The 16,152-nt window shown below is 40.3% G+C and overlaps 1 protein-coding gene across 6 annotated transcripts in view; it reads left to right on the top strand.

Annotated features, from left to right (window-relative positions):
* PPP2R2B (protein phosphatase 2 regulatory subunit Bbeta) overlaps positions 1 to 16,152 on the top strand; it is a 500,931-nt gene that overhangs the window by 104,278 nt on the left and 380,501 nt on the right. Inside the window, exon 2 of one of the 6 annotated variants that reach the window (XM_049873998.1) lies at positions 580 to 659. The exons of the other annotated variants lie outside the window; for them this stretch is intronic. The gene's annotated coding sequence lies outside the window, so the exon portion shown is untranslated. The remainder of the gene's footprint in view (positions 1 to 579; positions 660 to 16,152) is intronic. 6 annotated transcript variants of the gene reach the window in all.

The raw sequence follows: 16,152 nt of genomic DNA, 5'->3' as shown, positions 1-16,152 counted from the left end.
GCTGTGGAGTTGATTATGACTCATAGCTACACTATAGGTCTGAGTAGAACTGCCCCACAGGGTTTCCAAGGCTGTAAGCTTTATGGAAGCACTCTGCCATCTTTCTTCTGTAGAGCTGCTTGTAGGTTTGAACCACTTACCTTTTGGTTAGCAGCCTTAAACTTAACCAGTATACCACGAGCTTTCTTCAACAGAAAGCCCTGGCAATGTACTTCTGAAAAATCAGCCACTGAAAACCCTATTGAGCAGTTTTATTCTGATGCACATGGGGTTGCCATGAGTCAGAATTGACTCAGCGGCAAACGGTTTGATTTTTTAGCTTGCTTAAGTGGCTATAGTTTAGTAAATGGAACACAAGAATAGAGGTTTTAGATGAATCACATTATATAATCCCTATGACTACTGACCAGACTGGCTCAAAACCAAAATGGCAGATTAGAGCTAACCACCCAAATGTAAGAAATTCCACTCTGCCTTCTGGTCACCTTTGATAACTCTGCAATCCCACATCACTAATACTTAGCTTTGTGTGGTAAGTTACCAGCAGCTAACGACTCACATTTTGATGCTTGTTCTTAGGTGCCATCAAGTCGGTTCCAACTGGTAGTGACCCTATGTACAACAGAATGAAATGCTGTTATTCTGAAGACCTAATACAAGTATGTGTCACCCCCCTTTCTGGCCCTCAGCTCATTCTTGGAAACAACAATTCTTCCTCCATACCATCAGCAATATTCTTTCTCAAATGCGATTGCTTCACATGATGATTTTCGGCCATCAAAAATTGGACTCGTGTGTGCATAATATAATACCATGTTACACCTGATGACAAGGCTTAAAATTGCCTGCCCTTTCTATCCTTGAAACTTTCAGGAAAACAAATTGCTATTTTTATTTCCCATTGGTTCTCCCAGTGGGTGTACCCTGGAAACACAGCCCTTCAAAAACAACAGCAGCAGCTGCTACAGCACAACTTCGGCTCCTGTAACTGAAAACCTCAGGGTTGCAATGGGGGGAGCAAAGTAATCAATACATTGGACTTGGACAGGATCCAAACAGCTTTTATAATTCAGACCAAGATTCCTGGCCTGATTCTGGGGAATTAGCTGCTTTCCAAGACAGAAGTCTGTTTGGCAGAAAAGAAATGTTTGTTGTAAAATGAAATCCATTTGGTTAATAATTACCCATCCAGTTTTAGGTTGCTTTCATCAATTCTACAAATAAACGTTCCCGTATTGCCTCTCCTGGCGATGGATAAGAAGTGGATTTACCCTTTGAGGAATGGCCCCTAAGGATATACCCAAGCCCTCATTTCCCTGTTTGGTAGTAGTTGCACCTAGTATTCTCTGACGATTTTTTCTCTTGAATTAATTAGATGTTACAGCATGCAGGAACACCGAAGTGGGCATTCATCAGGGTTTGGAGAGATTCAACGCAGGCCACTAAGGTGCCGTATGTGGGCCTAATTTGGAAAGGAAATTCTATAAAGTATGACCAACATATGTTAGAAGCCAGGTTGTCTATCTAGGTAATTGGGTTTTTACAACCTAAACTGCCTGTTAGAACATCTCTGTCAGATAGTCGAAGCAGAGGGCTACACAAGGGCACATTTGGTTAAATGGCAGGAGCTGATCTCATCACCAATTTGCAGAACCTTTTAAATGAAAGCAAAACTTAGGCTCCTCTGAGAAGCCATATCAGATATTTGTTTTTTTTCTCCAAATCCTCCAGATGCCCCCCTCCTTTCTTCCCACTATTTCTTTACCCTTTTATTAGAAACTAAAGAAAAAAAAAATGTTGACAACTACCAAGGATGTGAGGAGGGCAGGAAAGTAAGGTTGAAATGAGTTTTACTGATAAAATCAGCTTTTTCAGGTGCTATCAGCTTGAAATAAATAGAGCTTTTATACCGCCTACACAGCCTTCTTGCTTATGTGAGTGTTCTTCCTTCCTTTCAAATCACAGGACACAATTCTTCTTTCTCGGCAGATGCGTCGAGTTTCAGTCAAACTGTATAAAAACCCTACCGAACAAAATCTGGTACAGGTCAATCCTCTGTAATAATGTGGAGAGGCTAAGGATACTGCTGTTATTTAATCTTATGATTTCTCTAAACTTCTCACATAACTTGGAGTTTCTCTGGGTTGCCTAATTTAATAACAAAAAGAAAATCAGATTGTGAAATCTACCTTGTTTTCTCTGTGATCTACAGCTTAAAAATCTCTTTTCAATCCCTTCCCTTCAATTAATGAAATAGTTTCCCAGCCCACTCCCATCCTGCCTGCAGACACGATTGCCATGGTTACCTGGATACCTGTCCTCAAAGAATATATGTAGTAGCAATTCGGCAATTTAAATGCCTCGGTGTGTTACACTTAGGAGCAGTAATGAGATCATTATGAAACTAGTTGTAGTGAAAATAACCACTGATGTTATAGTCTGAGATTAAAACTTTAATTTGTATTCATTTACTCCTTTAAACTGATAAGGATGAGGGGGCTAGAATTAGTCTCTGCAGCTAAATAGTAAGTCACTGATGGATAACGTTCCTCACCTGAGACAAGACATTGGCGCTACCTCCCACTGAACACATGTTGATAGCTGTTGTTGTTAGGTGCCATTAGGTAGGTTCCGATTCATAGCCACCCTATGTATAACAGAATGAAAACACTGCCCGGTCCCGCACCATCCTCACAGTTGTTACTGTTTGAACCCACTGTTGCCGTCACTGTGTCAATCCATCTCAGCGAGGGTCTTCTGCTTTTTTGCTGACCCTCTACTTTACCAACCAGGGAATAGTCCCTCCTGATAACATGTCCAAAGTACATTAGATGAAGCCTCGCTATCCTTGCTTCAAAGGAATATTCTGGTTGCATTTCTCCAAAACAGATATGTTAGTTCTTTTGGCAGTCCATGGTATATATTCAATATTCTTCACTAATACCATAATTCAAATGTATCAATTCCTTATTCGTTGTCCAGGTTTCACATGCATACAAGGCAATTGAAAAAAATCATAGCTTGGGTCAGATGCACCTTAGTCCTTGAGGTGCAGATTAGTTACTTTCGTGTGTGGCCTTTCTAGCCATGGGCTTGTAGCTCCCACCAGGTGATTGTGTTATAGGGTAATTGTACCCTACCAAGGGGAAAGGCCAGTTTTGCTTTAAAAGGGAGCCAATTCCAGAGCAAAGAGGAGGAGCCCACCACCCCCAAGTAAGGAGAGGCCAGCAGAAGAGACATGGCGGCAGAAGAAGGCCCAATGGGCTTCCCCGTCTGTGGAGGGAGAAAGCTGAGTGCCTTTGGGCAGAGACTGAGGGCCAGGTAGAGGTGTGCCTACAAGCATAGCTGGGAAAAGACCATCCTGATGAAAAGAACTGTATCTTGAGTGTTCTCGAGCCTGAATTTTAACTGTTACTTTGTTAATAAACCCCATAATTGTGAGTATGGTCTGTGAGTTCTGCGTAAGCATTGCAATGAACAATTAAACCCAGTAGAGAATGCTGTGGGAGGCACAGTTGTTAGAATTGGTAGAGATGGCAGAGAAAGGAGGCACACCCGACCTGCACATCATAGGAATCAGCCTTGGGCTCTTGATGTTGGTTCTCCTTCTCCATTGTGGGGTTGGAGGAGGACAGACACATCCCCTGTGCCATTTTGACAGTCCTCAAAGTGACTTCTTTTTTTTTTTTTTTTTAACACTTTAATAGGTCTTTTGCAGCAAATTTACCTAATGCAATATGTTGTTTGATTTCCTGACTGCTGCTTCCACGGACGTTGATTGTGGATCCAAGTAAAATGAAATCCTTGATGTCAATATTTTCTCTATTTATCATGATGTTGCTTATTGGTTCCATTGTGAGGATTTTTGTTTTCTTTACATCGAAGTGTAATCCATACTGAAGGCTGTTGTCATTGGTCTTCATCAGTAAGTGCTTAGAGTTCTCTTCACTTTCAGCAAGCAAGGTTGTGTCCTCTGCATATCACAGGTTGTTAATGAGTCTTCCTTCAGTCCTGATGCTGAGTTCTTCATGTAGTCCAGCTTCTCAGATTATTTGCTCAGCATACAGACTGAACAAGTATGGTGAAAGATACGACCGTGACGCACACCTTTCCTGATTGCAAACCATGCGGTATCCCCTTGTACTGTTCCAAGGACTGCCTCTTGTCTATGTACGGGTTCCACATGAGCATGATCAAGTGTTCTGTAATTTCAATCTTTGTCCATGTTATCCATAATTTATTATGATCCACACAGGGAAATGCCTTTACATAGTCAATAAAACACAGGTAAATATCTTTTGGTATTCCCTGCTTTCAGCCAAGATTCATCTGCATCAGCCACAATACACTTTGTTCCGTAACCTCTTCTGAATCCAGCTTGAGTTTCTAGCAGTTCCTGTTGTTGTACTGCTGCAGCCACTTTTGAATGATCGTCCTCAAAATTTTATTGGATGTGGTATTAATGACATTATTTGATAATTTCTGAATTCTGTTAGATCACCTTTCTTTGGAATAGGAAAGTATATGGATCTCTTCCAGTCGCTTGGCCAGGTAGCTGCGTTCCAAATTTCTTGGCATAGATGAGTGAGCATTTCCTGCATGGCATCTGTTTGTTGAAACATCTTAATTGGTATTCCATCAATTCCTGGAGCCTTGTTTTTTGCCAGTGCCTTCAATGCAGCTTGGACTTCTTCCTTCAGTTCCATTGGTTTTTGATCATATGCTACTTCCTGAAATGGTTGAACATTGACAACTTTTTTTTTGGTGCAATGACTCCATGTATCCCTTCCATCTTCCCTCGATGCTTTCTGCACCATTGAATGTCATGCCCATTGTTGTTAGGCGCCGTTGAGTCAGTTTCAACTCATAGCAACCTATGCACAACAGAGCGGTCCTGCACCATCCTCACAATTATTGCTGTGTTTGAACCCATTGCTGCAGCCACTGTGTTAATTCATCTTGTTGAAGGTCTTCCTCTTTTTGGTGACCCTCTACTTTACCAAGCATGCTGTCCTTCTCCAGGAACTGATCCGTCCCCATAACATGTGCAAAATATGTGAGATGTAGTCTAGCCATCCTTGCTTCTAAGAAACACTCCAGTTATACTTCTTCTAAGACAGATTTGTTCGTTCTTTTGGCAGTCCATGGTATATTCAATACTCTTCACCAATACCGCAATTCAAAGGCATCAATTCTTCTTCCATCTTCCTTATTCATTGTCCGGCTTTCACGTGCATATGAGGCAACTGAAAACACCATGGCTTGGATCAGGCACACCTTAGTCCTCAAGGTGACATCACGCCTATAGAATCCTTCAATATTGCAACTCGAAGCTTAAATTTTTTTCCAGTTCTTTCAGCTTGAGAAATGCCAGGCATGTTCATCCCATCTGGTTTTCTAACTCCAGGTCTCTGCACATTTCATTATATAATACTTTGTCTTCTCAAGCTGCTATTTGATATCTTCTGTTCAGCTCTTTTACATCATCATTTCTTCCCTTCATTTTAGCTGCTCTACATTCAAGAACAAGTTTCAGAGTCTCTTCTGACATCTGTTTTGGTCTTTTCTTTCTTTCTGGTCTTTTTGATGACCTTCTGCATTTATGTTGATGAGGCTTAAAGAATAGATAAAATCACCCAGGTACCAGTAGAAAATTAGCATGAAAAGGCCAGTGTGAAGAATGGTGTGCTTTGGGGACAAGTGTTCTTCAATAATGAGTCCAAGTGAGGATCTAGACTTTGGGGTGTTGCCTTCATTTCCTCTAATGAAAACATTGCTTAATTTGTGTTGTTAGCCACTGCCGAGTTGGTCAAGCCAACCCCAGGCACAACGGAATCGGTATGTGATCCATAGGGTTTTCAGTTGCTAATTTTTTAGAAGTAGATTGCCAGGTCTTTCTTCCTAGTTGATCTTAGTCTGCGAGCTCCACTGAAACCTGTTTAGCATGATAGTGACACACAAGCTCTCTGCTGAGAGACATGTGGTGGCTAGAGTTGTGGTACTTTGGCTAAGAATCAAACCCAGGTCTTCTGCATGGAAGACAAGAACTCTACCACTGAACAACCACTGTGCCCTCTAAGCTTTATTATATGTTGTTGTTATTAGTTGACATCATATGAGTCCCTACAAATAGATTTCTCTGGGAAGAGAATACTTTCCTCCTCTGAGCTTATCTTTTACAATCAAATATTCTTTGTGCCTCTGTGAACCAGGAGTCTTATCTTCAAGCACATTATGAAGGCTTGGGAGGTGATTTGCATATAATTGAACTGTATTGATAATAAAAGACCCAAGTTTGCTACTACTGCTCTTTGAAGGAAGGAGCCCTGGTGACACAATGGTTAAGTGCTCAGCTGCTAACAGAAGGGTTGGCAGTTAAACCCCACCATTGGCTCTGTGGGAGGAAAGACCTGGTTATCTGCTTCCATAAAGATTACAGCCTAGGAAACCCTACAGGAAAATTCTGCTCTGTCAGTAGTGTTGCTATGAGTGGGAATAAACTCAATGGCACACAACAATGGCACTTAAAGAACACAAATTAGAAAGAATTCCTGATTGACCCAATGTTATTCACTCTCCTACAATCTCATAGGCTATTTTGTATGGGAGAGACAGAGGTAGATACAGGGAGAATGCTGAGATTTCAATTAACTGTATGTATTCAGGCTAAAAGTACAGCTTATGACCATGTACTCAGTACTCTGTCCCTGATTGCTTTTGGAATATGCATTTTTTCTGTGAATTAGTAGAGGACATTTTATTAAATAAATTTGGGAAGGGAAACAGGAAGCACACTAAATTTACCTGCTCACATTTCCAAACAATGCATTTTTTTAGAGTGAATTAAAAAACAAGTCAAAGAAATGGAGCTCAACTCTATCAGAATCTCTGCGTTGTAATTTCACACTTTACACCAAAGAATATTATGAATGAATCAAAGCTTTAAATGATAAAAAAAATCAAATTACTAAAAATACTAGATAAAATTATGAACTCAAGCTTGCTACCTTATAATAGAAAAGAACCTTGACTTAAGAATCCATGGAGAACATATTTATAAATATTCACACACAAAAAAGTTTTAACATCAAAGAATCCTATAACCATTGCCGTTGAGTTGATTCCAATTCATGGTGACGCCATGTGTTAGAGTAGAACTGCTCCACAGGATTTTCTTGGCTGTAATTTTTATGGAAGTAGATTGTCAAACCTTTCTTCTGTGGCACCTTTGGGTGGGTTCAAACCACCAACCTTTAGGTTAGTAGTTAAGTGTAAACCATTTGCACAACCTAGGAACCTAAAAAATACTATAAGGGTGGGCAAAGTACCAACGAAAAAACTAGGGAAAATATTTAACAATAGAGTTAACATCCCTAAGTTGTAAAGAGTTCTTGAAAACCAGGGCACTCTAAAAGAATAATGACCAGCAGACATGTGAAAACATGATGAACCTTACTATTAATCAAAGAAACATACCTAAATACAAGTACTATCTCATTAATATTTGTAATCTACAGGGCAAAGCAAGTGGGAGAAACTAGTACTCTCATGTGTTATTGGTGGGAACATAAATTGGTATGTCATTTCTGGAGGATAATTAAATAATATGCGTCAAAACATGCTTTTCCTTCCACCCAGTCATCTTTTTTGTAGGCATTTATCCTAAAAAGGTACTTGCACAGTGGGGAAAAAAGACTGTATCATAGGATTATTTATTACACTTTGCATGAAACTCCAGACATCACTTGCCTGCCTCTGCTATTCAATTTGATTTATTTCTGATAGAAAAGGAAAAAAAAAAATTGGGTTGTATGATAACAATTTGAAAAGATGTTCACCAAATTAACATGGTTCTTTCCGGTGGTAGAAATCTGGATGACTTCTAATTTTTTTGTTTATATTTCTTTTCATAATTTTACTCTTTTACAACAAGTAAGCATCAGTGTTATTATCAGGGGCAATAGTAAAGTTATTTTAATTGTGGGGGGGAAATTCCGTTTACTCTGTAGATGCAGAAAGAACAATAACACATGGAATAGCTTGTTGTGTGCCACTTTGATTCCAACTCATATACATCCTATCAGCCAGAGTAGAACTGCTCCATAGAGTTTCCTAGGCTGTAATCTTTATGGAAGCAAATCTCCAGGTATTTTCTCCCGAGGAGTTGCTGGTGGGTTAAAATTGCCAAACTTTCGGTTAGCAGCTGAACACTTAATAAGCGCATCACCAGGGTTCCTCATGGGATAGCAAATCCCCTATATTAACAGTTCTGGTGGTGCAACAATTAAGCACTTGGCTGCTAAAAGAAAAATTGGCTGTTTGAATCCACCCAGGGACTCTGTAGGAGAAAGACCTGGCAATCTTCCCCTATGCGGCAGTTGTACTCTGTCACATGGGGTCACTATGAGTCAGAATTGATTCAACAGCACCCAACAACAATATCCGATATACTAATTTGGAGTTGAATGTATGTACTTAAGAAAAGGAAGTGAAAAGATCCCATTTCCTAGTTGAGACATGGATGACACAAGCTGAAGTGGTTCTGAATGCACCCCCAGCTGACAGAAGCATCGTTTTCCGAAGTTTTTAAAGGCTCTTCCCTCTCTAAACCATCCCATGTATTATGAAGTGTTCTGGAGATCTACCTCATTGATAGAGTAAAGAATTCCTGGCCTGATTTTCACAATTTTCATTTTTTTTACTTCAGTCACATTAAATATGACTGTAAGGATGAGCTGAAAGGGAAATTAGGTTCCAAGTGTTTTGGCATCTTTTCAGTATCGAAGGTCAACCACATAGCAGCAAGCCAGAATGCATTGTGAAGAAACATATGGCATTAGTTTGGGAGGGGAGGGAGTAGGCGAAGGAGTTTTCCAGCTGCCTTCTAAAATCAGCCTCGATTTCTGTAAAATCTTGCTACATTTTATGTAGCCTCATAATCATTTTCTTTCTCAGTGGTCTTTGGTAATTTTGAGAACAAAGAAGACAAGACTTTGAAAAACACGTGCCTTCTGACTCTGATGGGTCTATGGCAAGGTAAAATTAAGGCTTTAATTATATCAGAAGTAGACAAATGAACCAGTTTAGGATTAAAGCCTTTTTTTTTTTTTTTTTTTTTTTACCAAGGCAAAGGAACCAATAGAAAAGACAATAGACAAACCAATAGACTTCTATGGTCGTGACACAGCTTATGGATAATACTGGGGCTGAAGTTGCTGTGTTCCTTTTAGAGTAATTGTGCTCTAATGCTATTTTAATAAAACTAGACCTATTTAGATGCTCTTGTGGTAGAGAATTCAACTGAGAACAGCCAGCTGTACATGCATAGAGAGCATAAGCAGGCACCTAGTGTGATTTAGAAGGTGCCTAAAGCACCAAGGATTTGTCAGGATTTGGGGTAGTTTTGGGTTGGGTGGGTTAAATAATAGAAGCCCAACTCCAACTGGGTTGTACTAAAAACAAATCAAAGAGGGTAGATCACATCCATTTTCTAAGGAATCATCAAGTGTGTCTGCCTGTTGCTGTGCTCTCTTTTATCTCTGCTTCTCCCTGAGAGTTGGCTTTATTTTACTCTCCTGCCAATGGGCTTTCCCCTAGTGACTGGAACAAAAAGGAAGGAAGGGAGGGAGGGAGGAGAGAGAAAGAAAGAAATGATGTAGATATTCAAAGATTACAAATCAATCAAACCTTGCATATTTGACTAGGCTTCACAAAGAAGAAATGACAAACCTGTCTCTAAACAAGCAAGTAAAAATTGATTGCAAAATAAAACTCTTTTATATGAACTTGAGTTTTAGTTAGGAAGAAGAGTTAGATATACAATGTTGGCAAGTATAAAGAATGGTTTATTTTTTTAAGCAAGCTACAATTAAATAGTGGTTAAGTGCCACGGCTGCTAACCAAAAGGTCAGCAGTTTGAATTCGCCAGGCGCTCCTTGGAAACTCCATGAGGCAGTTCTACTCTGTCCTGTGGGGTCACTATGAGTCAGAATCAACCTGACGGCACTGGGTTTTATTATTAAATATGGAGCCCTGGTGGTGCAGTGGTTAAGCATTCAGCTGCTAACCAAAAAAGGTCAGCATTTGGAACCCACGAGCCACTCCTTGGAAACCCTGTGGGGTAGTTCTGCTGTGTCCTATAGGGTTGCTGTGAGTCAGAATCAAATCAATGGCAATGGGTTTGGTTTGGGTTTATAAATAAATATAATGTTATATTAAAAAGAAGAAGACGAAGTATTATAATGACATGTGCAAAGACCTGAAGATAGCAAACCAAAAAGGAAGAACATGTTTGGCATTTCTAAAGTGGAAAGGACTGAAGATACAATTTAAGCCTCAAGTTGCAATAGTGAAGGATTCTATGGGGAAAATATTAAATGACACAGGAAGCATCAAAAGAAGATGGAAGGAATACACAGAGTCACTATACCAAAAAGAATTGGTTAGTATACGATCAGAAATGAATGGTACTGAGGAAGAATTCCAAGCTGCACTGAAGGCATTGGCAAAAACCAAGGCTCCAGGAATTGACGGAATACCAACTGAGATGTTTCAACAAATGGATGCAGCACTGGAAATGCTCACTTGTCTATGCCAAGAAATTTGGAATACAGCCACCTGGCCAACCGACCTAAAGAGATCCATATTTATGCCTATTCCCAAGAAAGGTAATCCAACCGAATGTGGAAATTGTCAAACAATAACTGTGATGGTTAAGATTGTCTGTCAACTTGGCTGGGCCATGATTCTCAGTGTTTTGGCAGCTGTATGATGTTGTGATCATTCCCTGTTGAAATTTAGTATGTGATCACTCTCATGATGGAATCTGCTGAGTGGTATTGGCAGGGGCAGGGCCTGTAGTAGCTCACCACCCCCTCAGCCTTCATCTCTCCACTCTCTGCTGCCTACTTCCTTCCAGCTCATCTTGCCAAGGCTTTTGGCTTGTTCTGGAGCTAGCAGCTGTCTCTTGTCATCTGATCTCCGGTCCTTGGGACTTGAGCTAGTAGCTTACCTGTCGATCTTGGGGTTCATCAATCTTCACAGCCTATGAGCAAGAGTCCTGCTCCCCAACCTGCCCATCTTGGTTCACCAGCCCCTGCAGCTATGTGAATCAGGAGAAACCTTGAGGCCTTGCCTGCAAATACTGGGATTTGTCGGCCTTCACATGCTGTAAGCAGAAGCCGTGCTCTCTAAACTGCTGATCTTGGGTTCACCAGCTTCTGCAGCTGCATGAATTGGGAGAGGCTTCTATCCTGATCCATGGACTTGGGACATTCCAACCTCTACAATTGCATGAGCTGTTTCGTTGATACATATCTCTTTCTCTCTCTCTCTATGTATATGTATGCTTTACTGGTTTTGCTTCTCCAGAGAAGCTAGCCTAAGACAATATCATTAATATCACATACAAGTAAAATTTTGCAGAAGATCATTCAAAAGCAGCTACAGCAGTATATCAACAGGTAGCTACCAGAATTTCAAGCTAGATTCAGAAGAGGATGTGGAATGAGGGTTATCATTGCTGATGTCAGATGGATCCTGGTTGAAAGCAGAGAATACCAGAAGAATGTTTACCTGTGTTTTATTGACTATGCAAAGGCATTCAATTGTGTGGATCATAACAAATTATGGATAACATTGTGAAGAATAGGAATTCCAGAACACTTAATTGTGCTCATGTGAAAACTGTACATAGATCAAGAGGCTGTCATCCCAACAGAACAATGTGTGGTTTAAAGTTAGGAAATGTATGCATCAGAGTTGAGTCCTTTTACCGTGCTGATTCAACATGTATGCTGAGCAAGTAATCCAAGGAGCTGGACTATATGAAGAATGGGGCATCAGGATTGGAGGCAGACTCGTTAACAACCTGACTTATGCAGATGACACCACCTTGCTTGCTGAAAGTGAAGAGGACTTGAAGCACTTACTAATGAAGATCAAAGACCACAGCCTTCCGTACGGACTGCACCTCAACATAAAGAAAACAAAAATCCTCACAACTGGACCAATAAGCAACATCATGATAAACGGAGAAAAGTTTGAAGTCAAAATTTTATTTTACTTGAATCCACAATAAACGCCCATGGAAGCAGCAGTCAAGAAATCAAAAGGTGCATTGCACTGGGCAAATCTGCTACAAAAGACCTCTTTAAAGTGTTGAAGAGCAAAGATATCACCTTGAGGACTAAGGTGGTACCTGACCCAAGCCATGGGTTTTTCAATCACCTCATAAGCACGCAAAAGCTGGACGACGCATAAGGAAGACTGAAGAATTGACACCTTTGAGTTATGGTGTTGGCAAAGAATATTGAATATACCATGGGCTGCCAAAAGAAGGAACAAATCTGTTTTGGAAGAAGTACAACCAGAAAATTCCTTAGAGGCAAGGATGACGGGACTATGTCTCACATATTTTGGACGTGTTATCAGGAGGGATCAGTCCCTGGAGAAGGACATCATGCTTGGTAATCTAGAGGGTCAGCGAAAAAGAGGAAGACCCTCAACGAGAAGGACTGACACAGTGGCTACAACAATGGGCTCAAGCATAATAAGGATTGTGAAGTTGGCACAGGACCAGACAGTGTTTCATTCTGTTGTATATAGGGTCTCTATGAGTCGGAACTGAGTCAGAACAACAACATATTAAAAAGGTGTATAAAAAAGGTAAGTCACTAGGTGACAGGGATAAAATATACCAGTAGAATGCATAGTTACAGTGTTTCCTATTCAAACAGGAATTCTATGATTGGTCATTCAAAGGAAGTATCTCCTGTGCCATCTAGGAAGACCAGTCCACCTCATAAACAGATACAATCAAAATGTTGCACTTTATCCTTAGAGGGGGTCTACACCACTAAGGATTTATCTGTCACGAAATCACTTCATCTATGAAAAATCATAAATGACTTGCAGAAACCTCTGAGTTTGTTGCAGGAATGGCACTTAGAGATAATACAGAGGACTTACCATTTCAGCCGTGGTAAAAATTGAGGCTTAGCTTTGACTTCTGACCATCACGGCCCCGCCTCCCACTCCCCTCCAAGGACTTGGAACTCAGTGAAAGAATGTATAAATAAGCAAACTGAGGGACAGAAAGGATGAAGCTGGGCAGGTTTTGTTTTGACCCAGGTTGGCTTCCTGAGCTGCTTTTTTCACCTCAGCCCTGCCGCTCACCTCTGACCTTGGGCCTTACCTGGGGCTCAGAGTCTCATACTTTGCCTCAGGCTAAGATTACATCAGAAGGTTCTAGTTCCCCAGCCCTTTGGCATAGCTGCGGCCTGAGGAGTTTATGTTCTCATTTTAGTTTTCAACTTTTGAGGGGAAACTCCAGGATAATCAAGTTGTATTTCTGATTGGGAACCAAAGAGCTTTTCTGAAACCTTTTCACCAGGGCCATATGTGGGAACACCTGGAGACAGGGAAAATTGAGGAGCCTAAGCTACAGAAAATGACGTTTCTAAACCAAGGTGGTTAATTTTCCATTATCCACGTGCATATTATCTCCTGTAAGCCTACGTTGAGCTAGTTTTTGGTTTTTCAATTTTTGAAGATACAGAAAAGGAAAAAAAGGCCATCTAAAATCCCTTCACCCAGATAACCCCTATTAACATTTTGATATATATCATTCAAGACTTTACTCCTACGCAAATATGAAATACAAATATATTTGCCTTCTCAGCAGTAATTTCACCCTACAATGAATGTCTGACTTTTAAAACAGTATATTGTAAGTTTTTTTATTTAAATAAAAAATTTTCTATCATTTTAATCTGTTGTATAGCTTCACCGTAATGTATATAATGAATATTTTAGTTTGTTTCTTCGTGACTTTTTGCTACTGTGAACAGTGGTGTGATGACAACCGTATAAACTTCTCTGATTATTTCCTTAGGTTTAATTCCTAGAAGTAGAATTGCTGAGTCAAAGTGCTGCAGATTCTTTAGGCTTTTGGAATGTTAAACAAATTGTCATCCAAAATGGTATCAGAGTTCTCATTTCCTCTCTCCTTCAGCCAGAATACAATCACATGTTAGAATGTCTGACTATTTTGGTTGGGGAGTAGTCTAGTCATATATTTTCTCTTTAAAGATGCACTTTTTTTTTTTTTTTCAGATTGCATCTTGCAATAGATGGTGACTTATGATTGTGTAATAGTTTAATCTGCAGCATTTTTTTCTTTCTTACTAGTACATAAATTGCATGCCCTATAATCAGTGCATCTCAGATTCAGTGAAATACAGTATCTCAACCAAAGCAATTTTAAGTTTTGGCCCAGCTTTCCCTGCCACCCACCAAGCTTCTGGGACCAGTTGCCCTTGCTAACTACTTACAGTGTGCTCAAAGTATGTAAATTCAATTCCATTTTCTTCAAGTTGCTCTGCATATGGCTCGGGGAATACAAAGAGGAACATGACAGTGCTGAGAAAAACTTAATTAGGAAGGTCACTGCATAAAAACCACGTAATGAATTTTACCTCAAAACCTTTGTGGAATAAGGCAGGGTATAAATAAATAAAAGCATTACTCATTCAGAAGCCAAAGAGACATGAATTTGAGATCACCTGTCCCCCATGTTGTCCTTTATTGACACAGATAATAAGCGCTATATTGAGCTACCCACTGTTCCTTGAAGGCACGCCCTTCTCTAAGCCTCCGTAAAGGTAAAATTGCTGCTCAGGTTACATGAAAGGATCTCTCCTTTCCCCATGCTATTCACCTGTTCAACTCCTGCTCAGCCTTCAAAACTCCATGCCGAGGCCACCTCCCCTGGAAGTTGCATCAGCTTCCTCTCCCCTACTCTATGTTTCCACAGTACCTAGTATCCTTAATACCACACATCATAGTCACCTATTTACATGGTATAAGGAGGTGATATGGCATAGTGTTCAAAAGCAAGATGGTGGGCTAAGACTGCCTCAGCCCAATCCTAGCTCTTAAGTCCCAGTTTTCTTCTCTGTGTGGCGCGGTGGTTAAGTGCTTGGCTGCTAACTGAAAGGTTGGTAGTTTGAACCCACCCAGCAGCTCTGTGGAAGAAAGACTTGGCGATCTGCTCCTGTAAAGATTACAGCCTAGAAAATCCTATGGGGCACTTTTACTCTGTTACATGGGGTAACTATGAGTAGCAACCAACTCAATGGCACCCAACAACAACAACGTATTGAAGTTAATCCTACCAGTTCAAAGGGTGTCCAGAGGATGAACTCGAATAAAATGTGTGAAGCTTTTAGAGCAGGAGTTGAACATGGAAAGAATTTGTAAAAACTCTTTGTTGTTTTAGTTGCCATCAAGTCAGCTTCCATTCATGGTGACCTGATATATAACAGAATGAAATGTTGCCCAGCTTATGCCATCTTCATGATCTTTGGTACATTTGAGTCCATTGTTATGGCTGTTATATCAGTCCGTCTCATTGAGGGGTTCCCTTATTTTCATTGGCTGTCTACTAAGCATAATGTCATTTTCTAGTGATTGGAAAAATGTTAGCTTAGTTGTCCCCCCCAGTAGACCATGAGCTCCAGGAGGGCATAAAGTGTGTCATTTATCTCTATAATCCCCGGTACCTGGTGCAGAGTAAATTCTCAGTAAAGGGATATTACAGTACTCGCACAGAGAAGCCTGTCTAGAGCCTTAGTGGCTGAAAGAAATTAGACAATAGGCCTCTCTTTTCTGCTCAGATAGAGCTTTCTTGCTTTTTGAGTCCCCACCCACTATCTGTTTGTCTGTAGAAAGAGGTTTTGTTTGTTCGAGCCTACTGATGTGAAAAGCAATCAAAAGGGCTATAAGAATTTCAATAGGCCCATCTTTTTTTTTTTTGAAACTATAGTAATAACCGTCTAGGTTCATTGGTTGTTTTTCCCCCTCTCTGCTCGCAAGGAGTCTTAAGGCCTGTAACAAGAAGAAAGCACCTCATGTGTTAGCAATCCTTGCTCATAGTTTATCATAGCTATTAGTTTTTTTATTAGTTTATTTCATTTGCTTCTGTGCCCAGTCAGAGGGAGAATGTGATGGTTAACTCGGGAGTTGTATTAGACAGCATAAATGACCAGGACAATGAGTGTAATAATGGATGGACACAACCCTGAAATGGTGTTTTAGCAAATCACTCCACTATGTATATTGGGAAGGCTTTCCTTCCCTGGAACTAAAATT

The sequence above is a fragment of the Elephas maximus genome, chromosome 2 (assembly GCF_024166365.1).
Source record: "Elephas maximus indicus isolate mEleMax1 chromosome 2, mEleMax1 primary haplotype, whole genome shotgun sequence".
Classification (NCBI taxonomy): domain Eukaryota; kingdom Metazoa; phylum Chordata; class Mammalia; order Proboscidea; family Elephantidae; genus Elephas; species Elephas maximus.
The sequence above is the reverse complement of the archived record's forward strand: the minus strand, read 5'-3'. Positions and strand labels throughout refer to the sequence as shown.